General features: G+C 46.3%; 1 pseudogene; it reads right to left on the bottom strand.

Moving 5' to 3' along the window:
* Window positions 1-1,798: 1,798 nt before the first annotated feature.
* The window catches only part of LOC123142297 (uncharacterized), a 29,685-nt pseudogene continuing 8,968 nt past the window's right edge, over window positions 1,799-22,515 (bottom strand).

Genomic DNA, 22,515 nt, shown 5'->3' with positions numbered 1-22,515 from the left:
TCAGTTGCTAGTAGGAATTTCTAGTGCGTTCTTTGCTTGTGGTGATGGTGATGAGAATAGCAAGGGAAATGGCAACGTAGATTCTTTCTTGCGAAAGAGAAGAGAGGCGTGTGAAGAAGTGAAGAAACTACAGGTACTGAAATTTGGGGGTCATGCATTACTGACGCCCTGCTCTTTCAAGCTTTAATTGTTTATCAGTGTGTTCTTGCTTGTGAAGTGAAGAAACTGCAGTTCTGAATTCGGGGGTCATGCATCTCTGTTGCTGATACCCTGCTCTTTCCACTAGTACATATACATCTTTTGGCATTCGTCTGATCATGCATTCCTGTCCAGAACCCAAATGCCTTGTGCACGCAGTCAACGACACCTAGCCTAATTGGAGTCTGCATCCTTAGTTTTCATTTGTCTGCAGCGAATCAAGCTTAGTTTTTTCACAAGTCCCTCTGTTCTTTTTCTTGTTATTTTACAGAGTGGCTTCTGCAAATGCCATAACAAGCATCGATCTGCAGAAAAAGTGGAGCCACAATCATGCAGCAGAAGCAGATTACTCAACATATACAGTTCTTCTTCCCGACATATACAGGTCGCAAGCAGTAATGATTCACTGATACTGTAGTATATCCTAGTCGGGTACAGAGTATAATTAGCTTCTGATCTGCTCGAAACTGGCTGCAAAATGCAAGTTAGTCCTCACCTCTGAACAAAGACAAAGCGAATATTCCGTGCGGTCAAAAGATAAAGCAATACATTTGCTACGACTATACAGCTTGCATACCTTCATATCCCTTCATTAAATCGAAGAAATAGATGACATCGTGTACCTGACTGGGCATATTTTGATTTTTTTAGTTAGTAGTCTAGTGAAATAGAAAAACCAGCACTAACTCAACAATTAGAAAGAAAAAAAAAATGCTCGATCGATTTGGTTTCAGAAATAAGCCAAGTGCATATAAAAGAATGTGAGGTCCATGCTAAAAACATCAGAAAAGAAAATAAAAATCATATTTCAGTACCATCATAAACTAGTATTATGAGACCTGGGGCAACGGCAGGTTCCAGAAGCCTTATAGTTGCTCTAGCCTCTGCTCGGTTACACGGAACCACAAAAAAAGAAAATGGCATTTGTTTTCAAAACAAAGGATGACTCATCATATCAAATATATGATTTTCTGGTACACAAACTAAATACGTCACAGACCATAACTTAAGGTCGAAGCCCAATGATATATTTTGACCCAATGTGTGGGTTAAGACTACCTGATCCTGATTTCGATTTCAAAATGTGTGTATCTAAGAAATAATAAAGCATCACTTCCTTGCCATAAACTGACTAAATCATAGAATTAAACATAAAAATCGTTACCATAAACCGACCAGTTTGATAAATAACCATATGCTTGCTCCATACCCGGAGGTCTTGACCAGCAGGCGGTCAGCAGATGGCTGGTAAGTCCTAGGCAACGACATGGTCCAAGCAGTCACAGAAACCGTGGGCTAGAGATCATGCAAAATCTTGATGTGTCTATCCATTTCATGAATCTTTCAGCATGCAGTGGTTCAAGGGGAAGTAGGAGAACATCTCAATTCAGATGAAAGAAAACAAAATGCTTGCACAAGTACAGATAAAACTAACAAAGTAACAAGACCATAGAGCTACATTATCATGGGACATCAATTTCCTCGCGAAGGGGCAAAGTAAATTAGTAAAATTGAATCATTTTTCTCAAAAAATTCGTACACATGTGCTTCTAAAGTTGTTGATGAAGTTGAAACGGAAACTGGAAACAGAACGAACTAATCACAAAGTGCTATTGAACGTTGGAACCCAAGCCGTCAAACTCATCTCATATGGGATATTCTGGGTCGTGTATAAGACCCTACGTTCCGAGAACCACCTCACGATCTTCATGGACCGCAGGTCGAGCCAAAAGAAACCGTTGCATGCAGTGATGAGCACAATGCCGCTACTCTCGGCGAAGCACACTAGGCTGAATTTGACTGGCTTCGTCGGCGGAATGCAGCTCCCGCCTGCCTTGTCAAGGAACCACAAAATTATCTCTGTCATGTCGATCACCGCATGTGGTCGTTGCTGCCACTTTGCTGTATGTTTTGATTGTGCCCAAGCTGATATCCTATCGTCGTGGGCGACAAGCACGAGCACATCCCCACCCACTGACGATGTTGCCAGTAGTTTTTGGTGCTTTCCGTGGTGTGGGAACTATAAGTGCATCTAGTGTCACCCCTATTTGGTTTTTGCAGTATTGACGACAAACCTGGTTGAGGGACTAATGTGTTTGTGAGAATTGCAGGATAACACAGATAGTAGTCCCTCATTGATTCGGTTTACCTACCGGAGATGACCCCTAAAAATGTGTGAAGACATTGAAGATAATGGTGGTATGTGAAAATATTCACAACGACGATCATGACTCGAGAAGACATTCACGTGAAGACTATGGACTGCGAAGACATAGCTGTTTCGTAGTTTCCTTTTTTCTTCTTTGTTGAGTCATAGGAACCACCGTACTGTTATGTGGGGTCCAAGTGAACAAAGTCAGAGTGACTGAAGTGATGCTCAACCAAATCCTATGTCTTCGAGCGAAGACAGTGAGAGCAAATCTTATCTAGAGCTGGATAAGTCAGCTTTGCTTGTAGCCCAAGTAAAGCTGCCGCGTGTGTTTGAAATCTGACCGTTGGAACACGTGTCAGTTCCTTAGTGACCCAGGGTCATTTCGGACAAATCAGGTCGGCTTGCCTTGTGGCTATAAATAGTCCACCCCCTACACCATAAATTGGTGGCTCCTCAGAGTTAGTGCACGGCTTTTGTCGTTTGAGAGCAACCCACCTCCGAAGCTTTTAAGAGAGAGAAATCCTTGCGAGGACAAAGCTCAAAACACCCAGAGCCAAAGAGTGTTAGGCATCACTGAAGTCCTTCTGTCCGCGTGACCTGAAGACTTATTACACTTGAGGACTGTGAATCCTCCAGCCGGTTAGGCGTCGCGTTCTGAGCATCCAAGAGTCATTGTGGATTGCCAGTGAACGAAGTCTGTGAAGGTTTGGAAGTCTACCTTGAAGACTTACCAGAGTGATTGGGCGAGGATTAGGTGTCCTCAGCTCAAGGGGAATAAGGTGAAGACACGGTCTTCTGAGTTAAATCTCAGCCTCCCTAACCAGACGTACAGTTGTCACAGCAACTGGAACTGGTCCAACAAATCCTTGTCCTCACCAAGCAACTGGTTTTATCTTCTCCATCTCTTTAATTTCTGTTTGTCTTCGTGAAGTCATTGCCTGCTTGCATTACCTGATTGAGTTCACTGTGTAACTTTATTGTCGTTTGGCTTCATACTATCTTCCATATTGATCCATACTATCTAGCTGCTAATAGTCTTCATGCTTTAGCTTCATTACTTGCATGACTATGACTTGTCTAGTTTAGTCTACCTTCCGCTGGACGTCAATAGGTTCATTTCTATTGTTTGTCTTCGAAACTCCCATGTTTTGAAGACTTTCATAAAAATCGCCTATTCACCCCACTCTAGTCGATAACTAGCACTTTCAATTGGTATCAGAGCAAGGCACTCCCTTGTTCTGTGTGATTCGGTTTAACCACCTGGAGTTTTAGCTATGTCGACTGCAGGGATAATCAAAGTCTCCGCTGCGTGCCCTGTCTTCGATGGCACTGATTACCCCTACTGGAAGAATAAGATGCGCATGCATCTTGAAGCCATGACGTCGATTTGTGGATTGTCGTCAAGAACGGCGTTCCCAAGACTGGTGAAGGTGTTACCCCCGCTGATGTCAAGAGGTTCGTTCAATTGGATTCTACTGCCAAGTACATCATCTGTGGTCATCTGACCAAAGGACAGTATGGCCGTGTGAGTGATGTGGAAACGTCGAAGCTAGTCTGGGACTGGCTTTCCAAGGTCAACGAAGGCGTCTCAACACAGAGAGATCAAAGGATCAGTGTCCTTCGCAACCTCTTCAACCACTTCAAGAGAAACGACAATGAGAATGTCCAGCTCACGTTTGATCGCCTCACTGACATCACAAATGAGCTTCATGCTTTAGGCGCCACTGAGATCACCAAGCATGAAATCGTCAAGACACTCCTGAGATCTCTTGACAGCTCGTTCGACACCCTAGCCCTTATGATTCAAGAACGTCCTGACTACAAGGCACTCGAACAGTCTGACATACTTGAGAGGCTCAACACACATGAGTTTCAGCTATCTGAGAAAAGAGACATCTATGGTCCCAACTATGGCCGAACACGCGCTTTGAAGGCAAAGGCTGTTTCCTCATCTGAAGAAGAATCTGACTGCAGTTCAGGGGATCCTGAAGACATTGAAAGGAGCTTGCTATGCTTGTGAAGAAGTTCCAGAAATTCACCAAGAAGAAAGGCTTTAGAAAGTCTTCAAGATCCAGCTCGAGAAACGATGAAGCTTCCACTCATGACTACAAGAAGAGAACATGCCACAAGTGCAAGAAACCTGGTCACTACATCTCTGAGTGTCCACAGTGGGACAGTGAGAACAACAAGAAGAAGAAGAGCAAGGAATATGATTCTGATGACAACAAGAAGAAGAAATCCTCAAAGTCTTCTTCCAAGTCTTCATCAAAGTCTTCATCACATAAGAAGAGCTCATCTGGCAAGGCTCGTGCTTTTGTTGGAAAGAAGATGGATTCAGAGGATGAGTCTGCTTCTGAGGAGGCGGAGATGGAGTCTGAGGAGGAGTCCGACTCTGGTGTTGCGAGTCTGGCTTTAGCTACAGCCTACGTTGCCAAGTCCATCTTCAACACTGAAGAGAGTGGCTCCGTCACCAACGCTGATACTAACAACAAGGACTACTCTGCTCCAACCTACTGCTTCATGGCACGTGGTGCCAAGGTAAAGTCACGTGATGCTTAATTTCAAACATCAAGTGAAGATGACTTTGATTGTGAATCCAAACCCAGCTACAAAACACTTGCTAAAATTGCAACTGAACAATAGAAAGCTATGGAACATACTCAAAAACTGTTAGACAAAAGCAATGACCTGTTGGACGAGGAAATGACCCGTTCCCAGTCCTTAATTGAAGACATAAAAAATCTTCATGTTAAGTACCAGGAACTTGAAAGTCGTCATGAAACACTCTCAACAACTCATGAAAAGCTTCCTATGATTATCTTCAAAGAAAGCAAGATCTTGAAAAATTAAGAGCAGTTCATGAAGATCTTCAAAAAGAAAACGAGTTACTTCGCGCCCAACAGATCAGTACCGCTCAGGAAGGATTTGAACCAACATGTCTAAAATGCCTTGAGCATGATAACGCTACTTCTGTTGCTGAAAGTTCTACTGCTGCTACTGGTGCAATATCTTCAACTGTTGATGTGGTAACTAACCCCTCTGATGAGGATGCCACTGCTATTGCTAATGAAAATGCTAGGTTGAAGACATTGCTTGAAGCAGGGATGTACAAAAGTCTCAAAGGGCATCAGACACTATGTGATGTCCTCAAAAAGCAGATTCTGAACCGAAACCCTAGGAAAGAGGGTGTTGGGTTCGAGAGGAAAATGAATGTTGATGGTTCCTACTGGATGCCTGAGCAGTATCCCAAAACCACATGGGTTGCTGCAAAGGGACCTTCAGTGGACCCATCGACCTTATCGGGATTCACTTGTGCTAACCCAATTATCATTGATGAATCCTTTGATGCAAACTATAAACTGTTTAAGAATCAGAATTGTGAAGTGTTTGCCAGGTATATTGGTACTAACTGCAGGAATGGACCGCCTATGAAGAAGATCTGGGTACCCAAGAGCTGTCTTGAAAATCTTCCTGTGAATGTCATCATGACACCACAAGGGAAGAAGACAAACACCAGACCAAGGGCTTCATACGGCCCAAAGGCTTCATACAGACAGAGGACTCACCCGAGTCACCCTAACGCCAATGTTTTGCAGGGAAATCATACTAAGATGTATGAATATGAGCACGTTTCCTCAAACCGCTATGTTCATAAGACTAAGAACTTTTCTGCTTATTCATATGAGTATTATTCTCCTCCTGCAAAGCTATTTGCTAGGGCTCCAAAGCCAAAGTTCTCAGATGCTGCACTTAGACTCATTTCTTCTAAGCCACCCCTGAAAATGTGGGTGGTTAAGAAGAACTAACTCTCTTTTGCAGGAAATGGTCTCCAGCCAGAAATCAAAGGCGTCTAATGCTTTTGCTGGGGACCTAAAACATCTTGCTGGGCACAAGATAAAATGCCCTAATTGTCTTACTATGCATATTGTTCCTGAAATGCATATCCGTCCTAACTTTGATCTGAACCTTGATAATCTTCGTGTCCGACAAATGTTTATGCTTCACACCTTGTTTTGTGAAGCCTATCCCCTAACTGCACTGTAGGGTACGACAACTCGTGCTTCAGAATGGATCATGGACAGTGGATGCACTAACCACATGACTGGTGATCGAAGTCTTCTCATGGATTCAACTCTTCGCCCTTCTGACAAGAGTCACATCACATTTGCTGACACCGGTAAAAGCAAGGTATTGGGACTAGGTAGAGTTGCAATCTCAAAGGATCAACACATGGATAAAGTGATGCTTGTTGAATCCCTTAGTTTCAACTTAATGTCTGTTTCCATGCTTTGTGACTTAAACATGATTGTGATATTTGGAAAATATTGATGCCTTGTACTAATGGAATTTGACAAGTCTCTAGTTTTTGAAGGCTATAGAAAGGATGATCTGTATATGGTAGATTTCTCAGCAGGACCACAACTGGCCGTATGTCTTCTAGCAAAAGCTTCAGAGTGTTGGCTCTGGCATTGGAGGCTAGGGCATGCTGGCATGAGGAATCTATACACTCTCGCGAAGAAGAAACACGTCATAGGCATCGAAGGCGTCAAGTTCAAGAAAGACCATTTGTGTGGCGCCTGCGAAGCTGGAAAGATGACTAGGGCCAAGCATCCCTCGAAGACTATAATGACTATGTCTCAACCCTTCGAGCTGCTACACATGGATTTATTCGGCCCTACTCACTACTCTACTCTCACTATCACTGCTTGCCTCTATGGCTTCATCATTGTTGATGACTATTCATCCTCTACAAGAATGAAGTGCAGGATGTCTTCAGATGCTTCGCCAACCGTGCCACGACGAACTATGGCGTCAAGATCAAGCATATCAGAAGTGACAATGGCACAGAGTTCAAGAACACCGGTCTCGACTTTTACTTGGATACATTAGGCATCACTCATGAGTTCTCAGCTCCATACACTCCTCAGCAGAATGGCATCGTGGAGCGCAAGAACAGAACACTCATCGAGATGGCTAGGACGATGCTTGATGAATACAAGACTCCAAGGAAGTTCTGGCCCGAAGCCATTGACACTGCATGTCACATCATCAACCGTGTTTATCTTCACAAGCTTCTGAAGAGGACATCCTATGAACTCCTAACTGGTAAGAAGCCAAAAACGTCAGTTACTTCAGAGTATTTGGTGCTAGATGCTGGATTAAGGATCCACATCACACTTCAAAATTTGCACCGAAAGCACATGAAGGTTTTATGCTTGGTTACGGAAAGGATTCGCACTCCTACAGAGTCTTCAACCTCTTTCACTATAAAGTGGTGGAAACTGTGGATGTGCGGTTCGATGAAACTAACGGCTCGCAAAGAGAGCACCTGCGAAGTGTGCTAGATGAAGTTCCTCCTAATGAATCAATCAAGCATATGGGAACTGGAGAGATCATACCTTCTGAGGCTCAGGCTGAAGACGAACTTATTATTTCTACACCAAATCAACCTGAAGACAATGCTCAGCCTGAAGACAATCCTCCAAATGATGACAATGATCAGCAAGAACAAGATCTTCGTCCAGTTCATCCACGTGTTGCAAATGAAGTACAGACTGAGAAGATAATTGAAAGCATCAATGCACCTGGTCCACTCACTCGTTCAAGAGCAACACAACTAGCAAATTTTTGTGGGCACTTTGCATTTGTCTCAATAACTGAACTCAAGAAAGTTGTTCAAGCCTTCATGGAACCTGAATGGATTCAAGTTATGCAAGAAGAGTTTCAACAATTCAAACTGAACAATGTGTGGGTACTAGTCAAACGTCCTGACCCTCGCAAGCACAACATAATAGGCACCAAATGGATATATCGCAACAAACAAGATGAGCATGGTCAAGTTGTCAAAAACAAGGCTCGTCTCGTTGCTCAAGGATACACTCAAGTTGAAGGAATTGACTTCGATGAAACTTTTGCTCCTGTGGCTAGGCTTGAAGCCATTCGCATTCTGCTAGCCTATGCAAATCATCACAACATTCTTCTGTATCAAATGGACGTGAAGAGTGCATTTCTCAATGGAAAGATTGAAGAAGAAGTATATGTTGCGCAACCACCTGGCTTTGAAGATCCAAAACATCCCGATATGGTATACAAGCTCAACAAGGCACTGTATGGCCTCAAACAAGCCCCTCGTGCTTGGTATGATATACTCAAAGACTTCTTGAAGAGCAAAGGCTTCAAACCCGGTTCTCTGGATCCCACACTCTTCACGAAGACATATGATGGTGAACTGTTTGTGTGCCAAATATATGTGGATGACATAATCTTCGGCTGCACCAACCAGAAATACAGTGATGAGTTTGGACACATGATGCAAGAGCAATATCAAATGTCCATGATGGGCGAGCTGAAGTTCTTCCTTGGTCTTCAAATTCGTCAGCAGAGCAACGACATCTTTATATCTCAAGAAAAATATCTCAAAGATTGCCTGAAGAAGTTTGGAATGCAAGACTGCAAAGGTTACACGACTCTAATGCCAACCAAAAGTCATCTGAGTCCTGACGCCAATGGTAAAGAGTTCGATCAAAAGGTATACCGCTTCATGATTGGTTCTTTACTTTATTTATGTGCATCTAGGCCAGATATAATGCTTAGTGTTTGCATGTGTGCCCGATTCCAAGCGGCACCAAAGGAATCGCATTACTTAGCTATGAAGCGAATTCTTCGATATTTGGCTTACACCCCAACACTAGGATTATGGTATCCAAAGGGCTCAGAGTTTGATCTCGTTGGTTTCTCTGATGCTGATTACGCTGGTGACAAGGTGGGTCGCAAGTCCACATCAGGCACATGTCACTTTTTGGGACGATCACTTGTCTGTTTGTCTTCAAAGAAGCAGAACTGTGTATCTCTCTCCACTGTTGAATCTGAATACATTGCTGCTGGATCTTGCTGCGCTCAGCTGCTATGGATGAAGCAAACACGCAACGACTATGGCATCCATCTGAAACAAGTACCTCTCTACTGCGACAATGAAAGCGCCATCAAGATTGCCAACAACCCAGTTCAGCACTCGAAGACAAAGCACATTGAAATTCGTCATCACTTTCTGAGAGATCATGTCATGAAGAAAGATATTGATATCATTCACGTCAACACTGAAGAGTAATTGGCAGATATCTTCACAAAGCCCTTGGATGAGAAAAAGTTTTGCAAGTTGCGATGTGAGCTAAATATCTTGGAATCCTCAAATGTCCTGTGATTAGTCACACATCCTAACACTTATGCATGTTGATGACTTAGATGTGCAACACATGATGTAATGTATGTTTTCAATCAATGAAGACATACACTCTGAGTGTGAATACATTAATGCGGAATTTGACTTCAGAGCGCCACGATAATTGTGCGCCATGTCTGAGTCTAATACTTCCTATACGGTGGGTAACACGACCACCAAACTTTTGTTTGGAGTGTTTCTCTTGGCGTTAAGAAGAGCAAAGTCTCCGCATTTGATTTATCTTCAACATTGATTTGTCTTCATAATTGATCTTCACCTTATTGATTTGGACTTGCTTATCTATACATATATTTATTTTCTGTCCTCTACAACATTCACTTATAGCTATGGCTTCTTGTTTGAACCTTTTGTCTAAGTGAATGTGATCGGACCCTTACCGCTTCTATGCTTCTACCTCAACTCTATCTATCCAAATCATATGCATTCTGTTGAAACTGTCGAATGTCTTCTTTGCGTCCTTGTCAGCAGAAGATATAGAGACAAATATTACATCTGTTTTAAATGCTCTGTTCTTACTGCCTGAAACCCGGAGAACCCGGAACGACCACCCGACAATCCAGGCAAGCGTGGGAACGTGGAACAACCCTCAATGCATTGCATGATCGCCATGTGTCCCTCAGATGTGAACCGCCAGGGGCACCTGCGTAATTGCGCTGTGTTGTCCCTTTCCTTATAAATACACGTCTCGTCGCAGTCAAAACACTTCTTCCACCTCTCCACCTCAACAAACCCTAGCGCCACCACTAGCTCTCGACGACGCCGGTGACGAAGCGCTTCGTTGCCGCGACCTCTCCGACGCCGTCCTCACGCCGTCCGTGGTCATCATCTTCTCCGCCGCCGCCGTAGGTGTCCTCCGTCGCCAAGTTAGGGCACGGAAGATTGAACTGCTCGGCCTCCTCTTCTACTCCGTCTAGCAGTTCTTGTGTGGTAAATAAAACTCTTTTTTACAGTCTTGTTGATCTGATGGATTCATCCCTCCTCACCAAAAGTAGTTTCTGTCTCCACAAACTTGAATCTATCCTGTTCTGCATCTCATAACAAGCCTAGGGTATTCACTTATGCTTCACACATAGTTAGATTCCTCACTTGTACCTATCCTTGGATTCGTACAAATCTGGAACCAACTCTCAACATATAAGTGAATGTCTTCGCGCTATGAGGTCAATGTCTTCAAACTGATTTATCTTCAAAATCTTCTAAGAATGCATATGACCTTTTCCCCTTCCCTCGCATCTCTAATGCTGTCACAGGTACATGTCCGTGGGAGAATCCCTTGGTTCTCATAGTATGCATTCATTTGCAGAATTCTTACAGCAGCACATCAACTCTCCCGAAGCTAGCTCTAATCTGTCCAGGAAGCCATTATCAACTTTGAAGCCATTCAGACTCAACTTCATGGCTACAGATAAATCAGCAAGGAAGGGCGGAAGACAACGCCGTGGGAATACATCAAAGGATTTGCCACCAGACTTGTATGAGTTGTACAAAACTGACCCAGAAGAAACGTATGGTGAACAAGACTCGAATCCAGTGGATTCGAAGATATTGGGCAGAGGAATGGTACAACTACAGATTTGTCACTACTGAATATGCTGAGAAGAATGCCATCAAGCGATCGTGGGGAGACATCTTATATAAAAATCTTCCAGCCAAGACCATAACTGAAGCTATTGCTCAAGCCTTCTATCCTTGTATGGTTCGCGGACCACAGCCTAAGAGTGTTGACCCATCTTCATTGCTACGGTGTCGAGATGACAACTTGTTTAAGCGCAACTACCAGTTTGCAAAAGCTTCTGCAGTAAAGAACAAGAAGTCTCTTGGTTGCAACTTCAATCCAGGTCCCTCAGCTCCAAGGACTGATGGCACACGTGAAGCTGAACCCAATCTCATGGGCCGCTTCGATAAATTTGATGGTATTCTCTCCTACATTGCCGCTCAAAGGGCCAAAGTGGATCGGCCTGGAGATGAAGCTGATACTGATGAAGCTCCTGCTCCACCAAAACCTCTGAAGCAGAAGAAACCAAAGGCTTCAAAGCCCTCTGCTGCACCAAAGACTTCGCGTGCGAAGCCCTTAGCCACTGCACCTCCTGAAGATAGTGTGCAATTTGAAGATCTCTCTCGCGTGTCCAAGAAAACCGAGAAGAAAAAGAAAATTGTCAAGAGTTTTGCTCCAGCACTGACACCTGCTGCCATTCCGAGGAGCGAAGCCATTGATCTGTCTAGTGACGACGATCTTGGCGATGATGCTCTTGAGCTGCTGATCAAGAGCAAGCAAGAGGCGGAAATCTTCAATGATCTTCCTCTGTTTGACATTGAAATCTTGAACAAATTCATAGACGAGTGGTTTGACAGTCCTGATCTCAGTTTTGATGATCTTCAGCTTCCGATTGGTCTCAGCGTCTCCTTTCATGGAGCCATTGCTCCTGAGCTGGCTCTCGCTCAGAGGATTGTTGAGCTGAAAAACAAAATTGATTATGAAAGGCTCAGTTCAAGAAGCATGTCGCCAAGCTCAGTGTGACAGACGTCCAGAATTTCAAGCAGATGATGCATGAGCTGAAGGAGGCGTTTCACAAGAAACGTGATGAAGCCAAAGGTTCACGAGAGCGCATGAAAATCATAGCGGCCAAGTGCATTCAAGCTTACAATGAAGCCGAGAAGCGCAAGGCTCTCGGGCTTCCTGGCATTGACCCCAAGACGGCTGCCAAAAAGAAGAAGCTTTCTGTAACTCCTGCTCCTGCACTAAGGCAAGAAGAGCCCCGCATTGTCTTCCCAAGCTCTATGACTGGCTCAAAGCCAAAGGTCAAATCAACCGCTTCTGAGCTCAAGAAGACAAGGGCTGCTGAAGCTGTTGCCAGAAAGCGGAAGTCAAAGAACACCTCTGACGATGCGCCCCCCACCAAGAAGAGAAAGACTAAGAAGAAAGATCGGGCTGCTCCCACAGAGTCCCTTGACGTCGAGCCAATCTCTGTTGCTCATCCTGCGTCCTCACAACAAGAACGTCGTTTGATAGTTCATGAGCCTGCTTCCACAGAGGCTCCTGAAGCTCAGGAAGATCCAGCTGTTGACCACACCACAGCTGAAGACATTGGTCACGAAGACAATGTGGAAGATGATGTAGTCCTTCCTCAGATCGAGAAGGAAATGGTATCATGGCCTGTTCAAACGAACAGAGAACTCATCAGCATTGGTTGTCCTTTGACGCCAATGGCTCAGGATGAATCATGGGCTGATCACCCACAACAGCAAGACTCCCCCCGTGAAGAAGAATCTCCAAGTACTCCCCCAACACAAGTCACCCATCCGGTGCATGACGATGATGATTTTGAGGCCCAGCCAACTCCATCTCCTCACGCGTCGCCAGCGCTTCGCAGGCTTCGCAAAGGACCAAGGCCTCAAGTCACACTCTCGAGTGTTCTAGAAGGAGATGAGCGCCAATCAGTATCTCTTCAAGTATTTCCTGAAGCCTCTCCTAATGTGAACAACTCTGAGTCTGAAGCCAAAGCGGCTGAAGATATTCCGGCTGCATCAGCCGATGAACAAGAAGAGCCAAGAGTGCAAGAAGAACGTGTTGCTACACCCCCCTCCAACCCTGAAGTTGTTCTCAAGGAGAACGAGTCCGACCCTCCAGCTACTCAAGTGGAGGAAGAAAATATTGAGGCTGCCACCAACGCTAACGCTGAAGCCAATGATGTTATCATGGCTGACGCTAATGTGGCAACTGAAGTCCATGCAACACCTGAAGCCACCATGGCCGCTAAAGCCAATGCTGCACCAGAAAAAGTCATTCCACCTGAAGCTATTGTACAGCTGGCGGCACATGTTAATGAGAATGCAGAAGCTTTAGTCCCCCTCCAAGGCCTCACACAATTGAGCTTGCATTCAACCGTGGTAAGCCAATAATGGTACGCTGGCCTATTCTGGTTCCTCCTCCTACTCCAGGACCACAGTTTGATTATCATGTGGAGCAGAGGCCTCAGGTCCAGAAGCCGAAGCCTAGACTGCCAAGATTCCCAGGCACAGCAACCTCACCTGGTGTGTTCAATGAGAATGGCTTCGTGGACCACAACACCTTCTTCAATAGCGCCAAGAACCCCTATTCCAAGCCAAGGATTTCATCAGATCGGTTCTGGAGCTATCAACAACGCAGCTACTACTCTTGTGTGCTCTACGGTCAAGGGCGCATCTTCCCTCATATGCGTCTTGATTGTGAAGCCATTGCTGGTCTGCCCTGCCTTGAAGAAGCCCTTGATTGCTTCCGTGATGCCGGATTGCTGAACTTCGTGACTGACAAGGAGCATTGGAATGAAGAGCTTCTGCTACAATTTTACGCTAGCCTCCACATACGCGGCTACAACAGGGATCCGAAGACTTGGGTCCTTGAGTGGATGACAGGCAATGTCCATCATGAAGCCAAAGCTCTTGATATCATTGATCTAACAGGCCTACCCACTCCAGGTGAACTCTTTGAGCCTGGTTGTCAGCTTCACAACAATGCATTGGAGAGCATTTTTCCGAAGCCAGAGCCTAACATGAGCCAGATGCTCAGTATGATGAAGCCTTTGCTTCCGGATGCTGAATATCCTAAGGAGTTCTTTGTTGAAGACCTTGAGTATCTGCCTCGCACCATCTACCACATCATCAGGCGAACTCTTTGGCCCATCAAAGGACATTCTTCAGATGCAAAGCTTGAAGGTTCAGTGAAGACATTGGTCTTCTATATACTAAATGGCATTAGCTTCAACGCTCAAGACTTCTTCATTCATCAACTGGCTGCATCAGGCTCTGATCTCTTTGGCTTGAAATTTAATGCTCCATGGGTTATGCATCTTATCAAGCTTCATTCAGCTGTCAACTATCAGCCTTCTGCACGCAACCATCTGATATTTTTGCCATAGGTTGATATGTCTGTTGAAGCTATTTACCCTGAGCCTGCCAAGGAGCCACTTTATCTTCACAATGCTGATCATCAAAGCTTCACTCAGCAAATTCCAAGTCATCATGTCCCTAATGCTGAAACCCGTACTTATCCATTGGCTGGCAACACGCGTGTTCCACTTCAAGCCAACACAGAGAGCACTATTGCCCAAAGGCCTCGAAAGCGTTCTCGTGTTCTCATTGACCGAGAGCTTCTCGTTGCACTTCATTAGAAACAGGATAAGCATCATGACTGGCTGAAGCGTCAGATGCACAGCCTCTTGGTGGATGTAAACCGCATTCGCAATCTTGCCACCAAGAATGCTTTCGTCTCTCATGAAGCCTGTAGGAAATCTTGGAAGAGTCTGACACTGCTGAGCTCTGAAGATGATCTTAGAGCGGATGGCTTCACAGAACGCTACAAGTTTGATTCAACGCCTCCCAGGAATGCAGTTCTTCGTCGAACTCTATCTCTTGAAGACTCTGAGTACTCCTCTTCTGCAACAACCGTTTATGCTAGAGTTATTGATGATGAGGATGATGCTACTTCACCACCTCCAACTTCAGCGCATGTCGACACTGCACCAAGTTCTTCTGCACCACCGAACCTCAACGACGACCCTGCTGCTTCACCTACTCCTCATGGGAACGAGTAGATGCTCTATGTCTTCGAACCTTTTTGGTCCTTACTGACAAAAGGGGGAGAAGCATATGAGTTGATAGTCTTCAAGCGGGTCCTTATGGGTGTGGTTGTGATATTTTGCTAGTGCTTACAACTCTCGCGTTTTTGATACATTTGGTTCTTCGAGTTGTAACACTTAAACTGATGGTCGTATGCTACTGTTTTCTGTCATACTATGTGATGCGATTATAAATTCCGCATGTGCGACGATAAATTCCGCACGTAGTCATTCTACAGACGTCCATTTTTCATTATGCATGTCATTATCTTTGTTATATCTTTTCATGCATGATAAATTGTCTTCATAGGCTGAAGAGGATCTCCACAAGTAAAACCTGCCATGTGCATTTGCAATCCAAACGCAAATTACTTACATGCACATCTTCAGGGGGAGCCTCTTGCTACTTGTGAAGACAATATCTTAATTCTTACAATTTCACATACTTTTATCCCTGTTGAAAACTTCAACCAGTTTGTCATCAATCACCAAAAAGGAGGAGATTGTAAGTGCATCTAGTGCCACCCCTAGTTGGTTTTGGAGTATTGACAACAAACCTGGTTGAGGGACTAATGTGTTTGTGAGAATTGCATGATAACACAGGTAGTAGTCCCTCATTGATTCAGTTTACCTACCGAAGATGACCCCTAAAAATGTGTGAAGACATTGAAGATAATGGTGGTATGTGAAGATATTCACAACGATGATCATGACTCGAGAAGACATTCACGTGAAGACTATGGACTGCGAAGACATAGCTGTTTCGTAGTTTCCTTTTTTCTTCTTTGTTGAGTCATAGGAACCACCGTACTGTTATGTGGGGTCCAAGTGAACAAAGTCAGAGTGACTGAAGTGATGCTCAACCAAATCCTATGTCTTCGAGCGAAGACAGTGAGAGCAAATCTTATCTAGAGCTGGATAAGTCAGCTTTGCTTGTAGCCCAAGTAAAGCTGCCGCGTGTGTTTGAAATCTGACCGTTGGAACACGTGTTAGTTCCCTAGTGACCCAGGGTCATTTCGGACAAATCAGGTCGGGTTGCCTTGTAGCTATAAATAGCCCACCCCCTACACCATAAATTGGTGGCTGCTCAGAGTTAGTGCCCGGTTTTGTCGTTTGAGAGCAACCCACCTCCAAAGCCTTTGAGAGAGAGAAATCCTTGCGAGGACAAAGCCCAAAACACCCAGAGCGAAAGAGTGTTAGGCATCACTGAAGTCCTTCTGTCCGCGTGACCTGAAGACTTATTACACTTGAGGACTGTGAATCCTCTAGCCGGTTAGGCGTCGCGTTCTGAGCATCCAAGAGTCATCGTGGATTGCCAGTGAACGAAGTCTGTGAAGGTTTGGAAGTCTACCTTGAAGACTTACCAGAGTGATTGGGCGAGGACTAGGTGTCCTTAGCTCAAGGGGAATAAGGGGAAGACGCGGTCTTCTGAGTTAAATCTCAGCCTCCCTAACCAGACGTACAGTTATCACAGCAACTGGAACTGGTCCAACAAATCCTTGTCCTCACCAAGCAACTGGTTCTTTCTTCTCCCTCTCTTTAATTTCTGTTTGTCTTCGTGAAGTCAAATCCTGCTTGCATTACCTGATTGACTTCACTGTGTAACTTCTATTGTCGTTTGGCTTCATACTATCTTCCATATTGATCCATACTATCTAGCTGCTAATGGTCTTCATGCTTTAGCTTCATTACTTGCATGACTATGGCTTGTCTAGTTTAGTCTACCTTCCGCTGCACGTCAATAGGTTCATTTCTATTGTTTGTCTTCGAAACCCCATGTTTTGAAGACTTTCATAAAAATCGCCTATTCACCCCCCCTCTGGCCGATAACTAGCACTTTCAGGAACACTACTAGGGAAAACCTTATACACAGAATCTTAACAGCAACGCGGTTTAAAAACAAACGCTACTGCTAATTAGCAGTAGCGAGCTTCAGGAAACCGCGTTACTAATATCCAGCTAGCAGTAGCGCTCTAGGTGAAACAAGCTCTACTACCATAATTGCCACGACGATGCCTCTAGGGTAGACATAGTAGTAGCGCCCTTCCCTGGATGCGCTACTGCTAAAGTACTTAGTAGCAGCGGTTTTCTTCAAAACTCGCTGCTGGTAAGTATTACACCTAATTAAGTTTAGTATCATACTGCTAAGCGAACAAGGTGTTTACCACCTAAAATATGTTACTTCTGAAACTATCTCGAGCACTTGGTCTTCATTGAACTATATGTGTAGGATTTGTGGCTGCAATATGAATCCTCACCTGTACCTATATAGGTGAGGATTCATGTTGACTATTTAGATTCTACACAAACAGATCAATGATGACCAATGTATATTTTTGATGTTTTTACATGCTTAGCCTTAGCAGTAGCGGTTTTTATGGAAAGGCGCTCCTGCTATTGGGATTAGCAGTAGCGCATTTCTCTATAGCTCGCTACTGCTAATCCACTCCATCTCCCCTCCACCCCCTCTCCTCTAGCTATCCTATCCAGTCACACTCACACACTCACTCGATCTCCCCCTCCCCCGCGCCGGTCCTCCCCCGTCGCCCCTCCTCAGTCTGCGCCACCGTCACCTCCTCCTCCTCGCTGGACTGGGTACCGCCCTCCTCTTCCTCCTCGCTGGCCGGCCCCTCCTCGCTCCGCCTTCCTCCTCCGTCCTCCCTCCACTCGCTGCCGGCCGACCCCTCCTCGCTCCGCCTTCCTCCTCCGTCCTACTCTCTTCTCCCTCCTCGAGTCGCCCCTCCTTCTCCCTCCTCCCTCCACCATCCACAATCCCCCCTCCCTGCTACATTTTGATTTAGTAGGCTAGTTCATATGCAACATCTTGATTTAGTTGATATGATTTAGTTGATTTAGTAGGCTACTTGATTTAGTTGATTTAGAACATTTTGATTTAGTTGATTTAGTATGCTTGTTGATTTAGTCGGCTAGTTGATTTAATAGGCTAGTTGATTTAGTTGATTTAGTATGCACCATTTTATTGTTATTTTTCTGTACATGGATAGCTAGATGCTTTTGTTTTTATGTAATAAGTTGATTTAGTTGATTTAGTATGCTAGTTGATTTAGTAGGCTAGTTGATTTAGTATGCACCATTTTATTGTTATTTTTCTATACATGGATAGCTAGATGCTTTTGCTTTTATGTAATAAGTTGATTTAGTTAATCCTTTGCTCATATTGCTTTAGGAAAATGGCGCCACCACCACCACCACCATGTCGACTGTGCAAGTCAAGGTGCGCCAGCAGCCTTGCATCTGGCAAGCTGTTCGGCATCTACTTCCAGCCGAGTTTTCGTCATGCGGCGGTAAGAAATTAGATGAAATGTAACAACTATTTTATTTTTAGTGTTGGCATTACTGCATTATGTCATTTTGCTTTTTTTACACAGATCGTCCCATGCAATGTGAGGTTGAAATTCAACAAGTTGACAGGAGACACTGTGACATTTGAGGCTCCTGGGGTCCGTACACTTTGGAGGTCGAGAAAGGACACAATATGTCACAGATTGGAGGAGATGGATGGGCCCGTTTCCTCGCCCGCATGCGTCTTACCGGTGGTGAGTTGATCAGATGCTCCTTCAGGGCAGAAAGACCCAAGCTGGCTGTCATTTATATTAACCTGGTGGAAGATGATGAAGATGACGAAGATGATGAAGATAATGAGGTCCCACTCGATGAAGATGATGAGAACCCACTTCATGAAGCCATCGTAGCTCAAAGAATGAGGCTGAGCGAGGAGGAGGTGTGCAACCTATGGGACATAATTCCGCCACGTGATGACTTTGTCGGGGTGCCATTCGTGACCCGCCTGACAAGTACCATGGTCGATCGGCATGAAATGGTATGTTATACTGACTGTAGTAATTTGATGATATATATATGCTTTATTGTTATACTTACAAATGCAAATTATCCGATGATATGTTTAGTGTAGAGTCCAATGATATGCTGTGTGGAATCTAGTCGATGATATGCTTTAGTGTAGAGTCTGATCACATGCAATCTATACTTAATAGAAATATATTTGGAAGAGTATGTGCGAGGCTATTTATTAATTGATATGTTTTTCTTATTCAGAGATTGCCAAAGAACCTATCTGTGAGTTATGGTATCGAGCCATATGAAGAAGGCTCAGTTGGACTACGCCTTACCGCAAGGGGCTCCGTCACCACTACTTACCGCATGGACACAGACGGTCGCACACACTTAAACTCGGTTGGATGGAAGAGATTCCTCGTTGGCAAGAATCTTCATGTTGGACAGGCCATCCTAATTACTATCAGGAACACCCACCGCCCAGTCTTGAGGATGATGATCGTCGTCGATATCATCTAGAACTACATATGTCTGTGTGGCTATATCATCTAGAACTACATATGATGTTCGTCGTCGATATTATGTAGAACTACATATGATGACTGTCGTCGATATCATCTAGAACTACAAATGATGATCATCGTTGATATCACCTAGTACTGTTGAGGATGCATGTTGAGTATGTATGAAATTATTATCTAGTACTCCCGTCCCAAATTACTTATCGTGGTTTTAGTTCAAATTTGAACTAAAACCACGACGAGTCATTTGGAACCGAGGGAGTACTACCTAGTATCTATGATGCTTTATGAAATTGATATCTAGTAGTACCTAATATCTGGAAATTGCAATTGAAGCTGAAGCGGGGTAGGAAACCGGGGGGAAATGATGAAAGATATAGCAGTAGCGCGGGGCTATGAAATCGCTACAGCTAACTAATAGTAGTGCATGTACAGAACGCGCTGCTGATATAGCCAATAGTAGTAGCGTGTGTACAGACCACGCTACTACTAACAGTTAGCTGTAGCGCCTTATTAGTAGCGCGGCTGCCCGCACTGCTGATAGCCTCAAAACCCGCGCTACTACTAGGATTTTACCTAGAACCCTTTCGGGAGCTTCGTCACAATAACCTTTGCTGCTTTGACGCGGAGCCTGAGGACGTAGGATCCGGTGTCAGTCTGGCACAGCCAATGCACAGCGCCGCCGGTGAGCAGGCCCTTGTCGAGGCTTCGTTGAAACCTGCTTTGTAGGTTAGGAAGCCGGTCTCAGTGTAGAGGCCCCACGCGCCATGCTCTGTCGAGAAGGTCTGGAACTGCAGGTTACCGCCATATTGTGACATATCTAGACATGCCTTGACCACTTGAAAATGCCGGCCAACGGAGGTGGCCGCCTTATCACATTCACCAACCAGCAAGACATAACTTTTCTCAGAACACCCACGAAACTTCGGTTCAGATGGCAGGGTCAGGCTCCTGCCGGTGGCCGGGTCGCACACATGGAGCTCTTTGGCCACGCCGCGTCGCACACAAGTAGGGTATAGTATATTGTTCTTGTACACGTATTCGTATGCGTATGTAATTATAATTATGATCATCTATATATTAAGACGTGTGGCTGGATGTCAACCACCCACGCAAAACCCTAAACCCTGTGTTTAACTTGGTATCAGCCAGGTCGGGCCGCCGCCACACATCCCTTGCGCCGCCGCCCGATCCCATCTTCCGCGTCGCCTCCGCTGCTTGCTACCTAGCTTCCGCATCGCCGCCGCTATTAGCTAATCTAGTCGCTAAGAATAAACGTTAGCTAGTTAGTTTTGTTTCCAGCTTAGTTTGTTTGGCGAGAGCCCGCGACTTGTGCGTGCCTTGCATGTAGGCTGCATGGGCCTGTAGCGCGATGTGACCACGTCACATTAGCCCATGCGTTTAGCTCGGGTGGTTTAGCACGACGCGAACTCGTGGGATGGCATGAGTAGTCAGGGTCGTGGCGTAGAGGTAGGAAACTACTGGCCACTCCGTTTCCCTTTTGTACCCAATAAATAGAAGAAGAAAAAATAAGAAAAGTCGCACGGTTGAACACGACGCAAAAACCATCGTCTCCTCTGATCGTGAGTTGCGAGAGCTTTGTTTCCCTAACAATTGGCATCAGAGCCGGTTTAAGGCGATCCCGACGCCCATGGCTGACACCGGAGGTCAGCCGGACCAGGCGGCACTAGCGGCGGCAGCAGCAGCCGCTGCGGCGGCGGCGGCGGCACCCCGCAACGGTGGCGGGGGTGGGAGCCGCTCGCGCACTCCACCGCGGGAGCGTAGCCGCGGACGGAGCCGCGTGAGGAGGGAGCGGCAGGTGGTGATCCACCAGGCGCCGGCCACGGAGCGCGCGCCGCTCGTGCCGAGCGCGGGCACCACGTTCCCGGCGCTCACGTCCACGGACTACATCGAGTGGTCTCTCGTGATGAAGGTGCACCTGCAGTCTTGGGGGCTCTGGGACGCGATCGAGGGCAATGCACAACATGTGCGTGACGACAAGTCGGCGCTCGGCGTCCTCTTCCGAGCTGTCCCACCGGAGATGCTCGGCGTCCTCGTCGTCAAGGAGACAGCGAAGGAGGTCTGGGACACGATCAAGGTCATGCGCATGGGGGTGCACCGTGTGCGCGAGGCGATCGCGCAACGGCTGCGCACGGAGTTCGAGCAGATCGCCTTCCGCGACGGCGAGTCCCTCGACGCCTTCGGGATGCGGATCACGAGCCTCATCAACCAGCTGCGCACCCTCGGCGACAAAGTGGAAGAGGTACGAGTTGTTCAGAAACTCCTGCGAGTCGTCCCTTCTCGCTACGCACAGATCGCAGTGGCAATCGAGACGCTGCTCGACCTGAGGACGATCTCGGGTTAGGAGCTGATCGGGCGGCTGCGGACGGCCGAGGAGCGCTGCGGGGCGGCTGCGCCAAGCCAGGCCGGCGGGGAGCTGCTCCTCACCGAACGGCAGTGGGAGGCGCATCGCCAAGGGCGTGAGGCCGGGCAGGGTTCCGGCGGCGGCAACGGCAATGGCGGGCAGTATAACCGCCGGGGCAAGAACCAGAAGAGGAACGACTCCCGCCCGCCGCAGGACGGTGGCAACAACGCCGGCGGGTCCGGCGGCCCTGGCGGCAGCGGCGACCGTGACATGAGCAAGGTGAAGTGCTACAACTGCAACAAGAACGGGCACTTCTCTCGCGACTGCACCGAGCCACGGCGCGAACGCAAGGAGCAGGTGCATATGGCTCAGGAGGAAATGCATGAGTCAGCACTCCTCCTTGCGAGCGCGCACGAGATCGTGGTGACCGCCGGCGGCGCTGGTGAGCACGTGCTCTTGAACGAGGAGCACTCCCAGGCGCGCGCGGCGACAGAAGGCGAGTGCTGCGACATGGCGTGGTACCTGGACACCGGAGCCAGTAACCACATGTCTGGGCGGCGGGACATCTTCTCCGAGCTGGACACCGGCGTGCACGGGACGGTCAAGCTCGGCGACGGATCGACAGTCCA

Source organism: Triticum aestivum, chromosome 6D (assembly GCF_018294505.1).
Source record: "Triticum aestivum cultivar Chinese Spring chromosome 6D, IWGSC CS RefSeq v2.1, whole genome shotgun sequence".
NCBI lineage: Eukaryota > Viridiplantae > Streptophyta > Magnoliopsida > Poales > Poaceae > Triticum > Triticum aestivum.
This window is presented reverse-complemented; position numbering and strand designations above follow the sequence as displayed.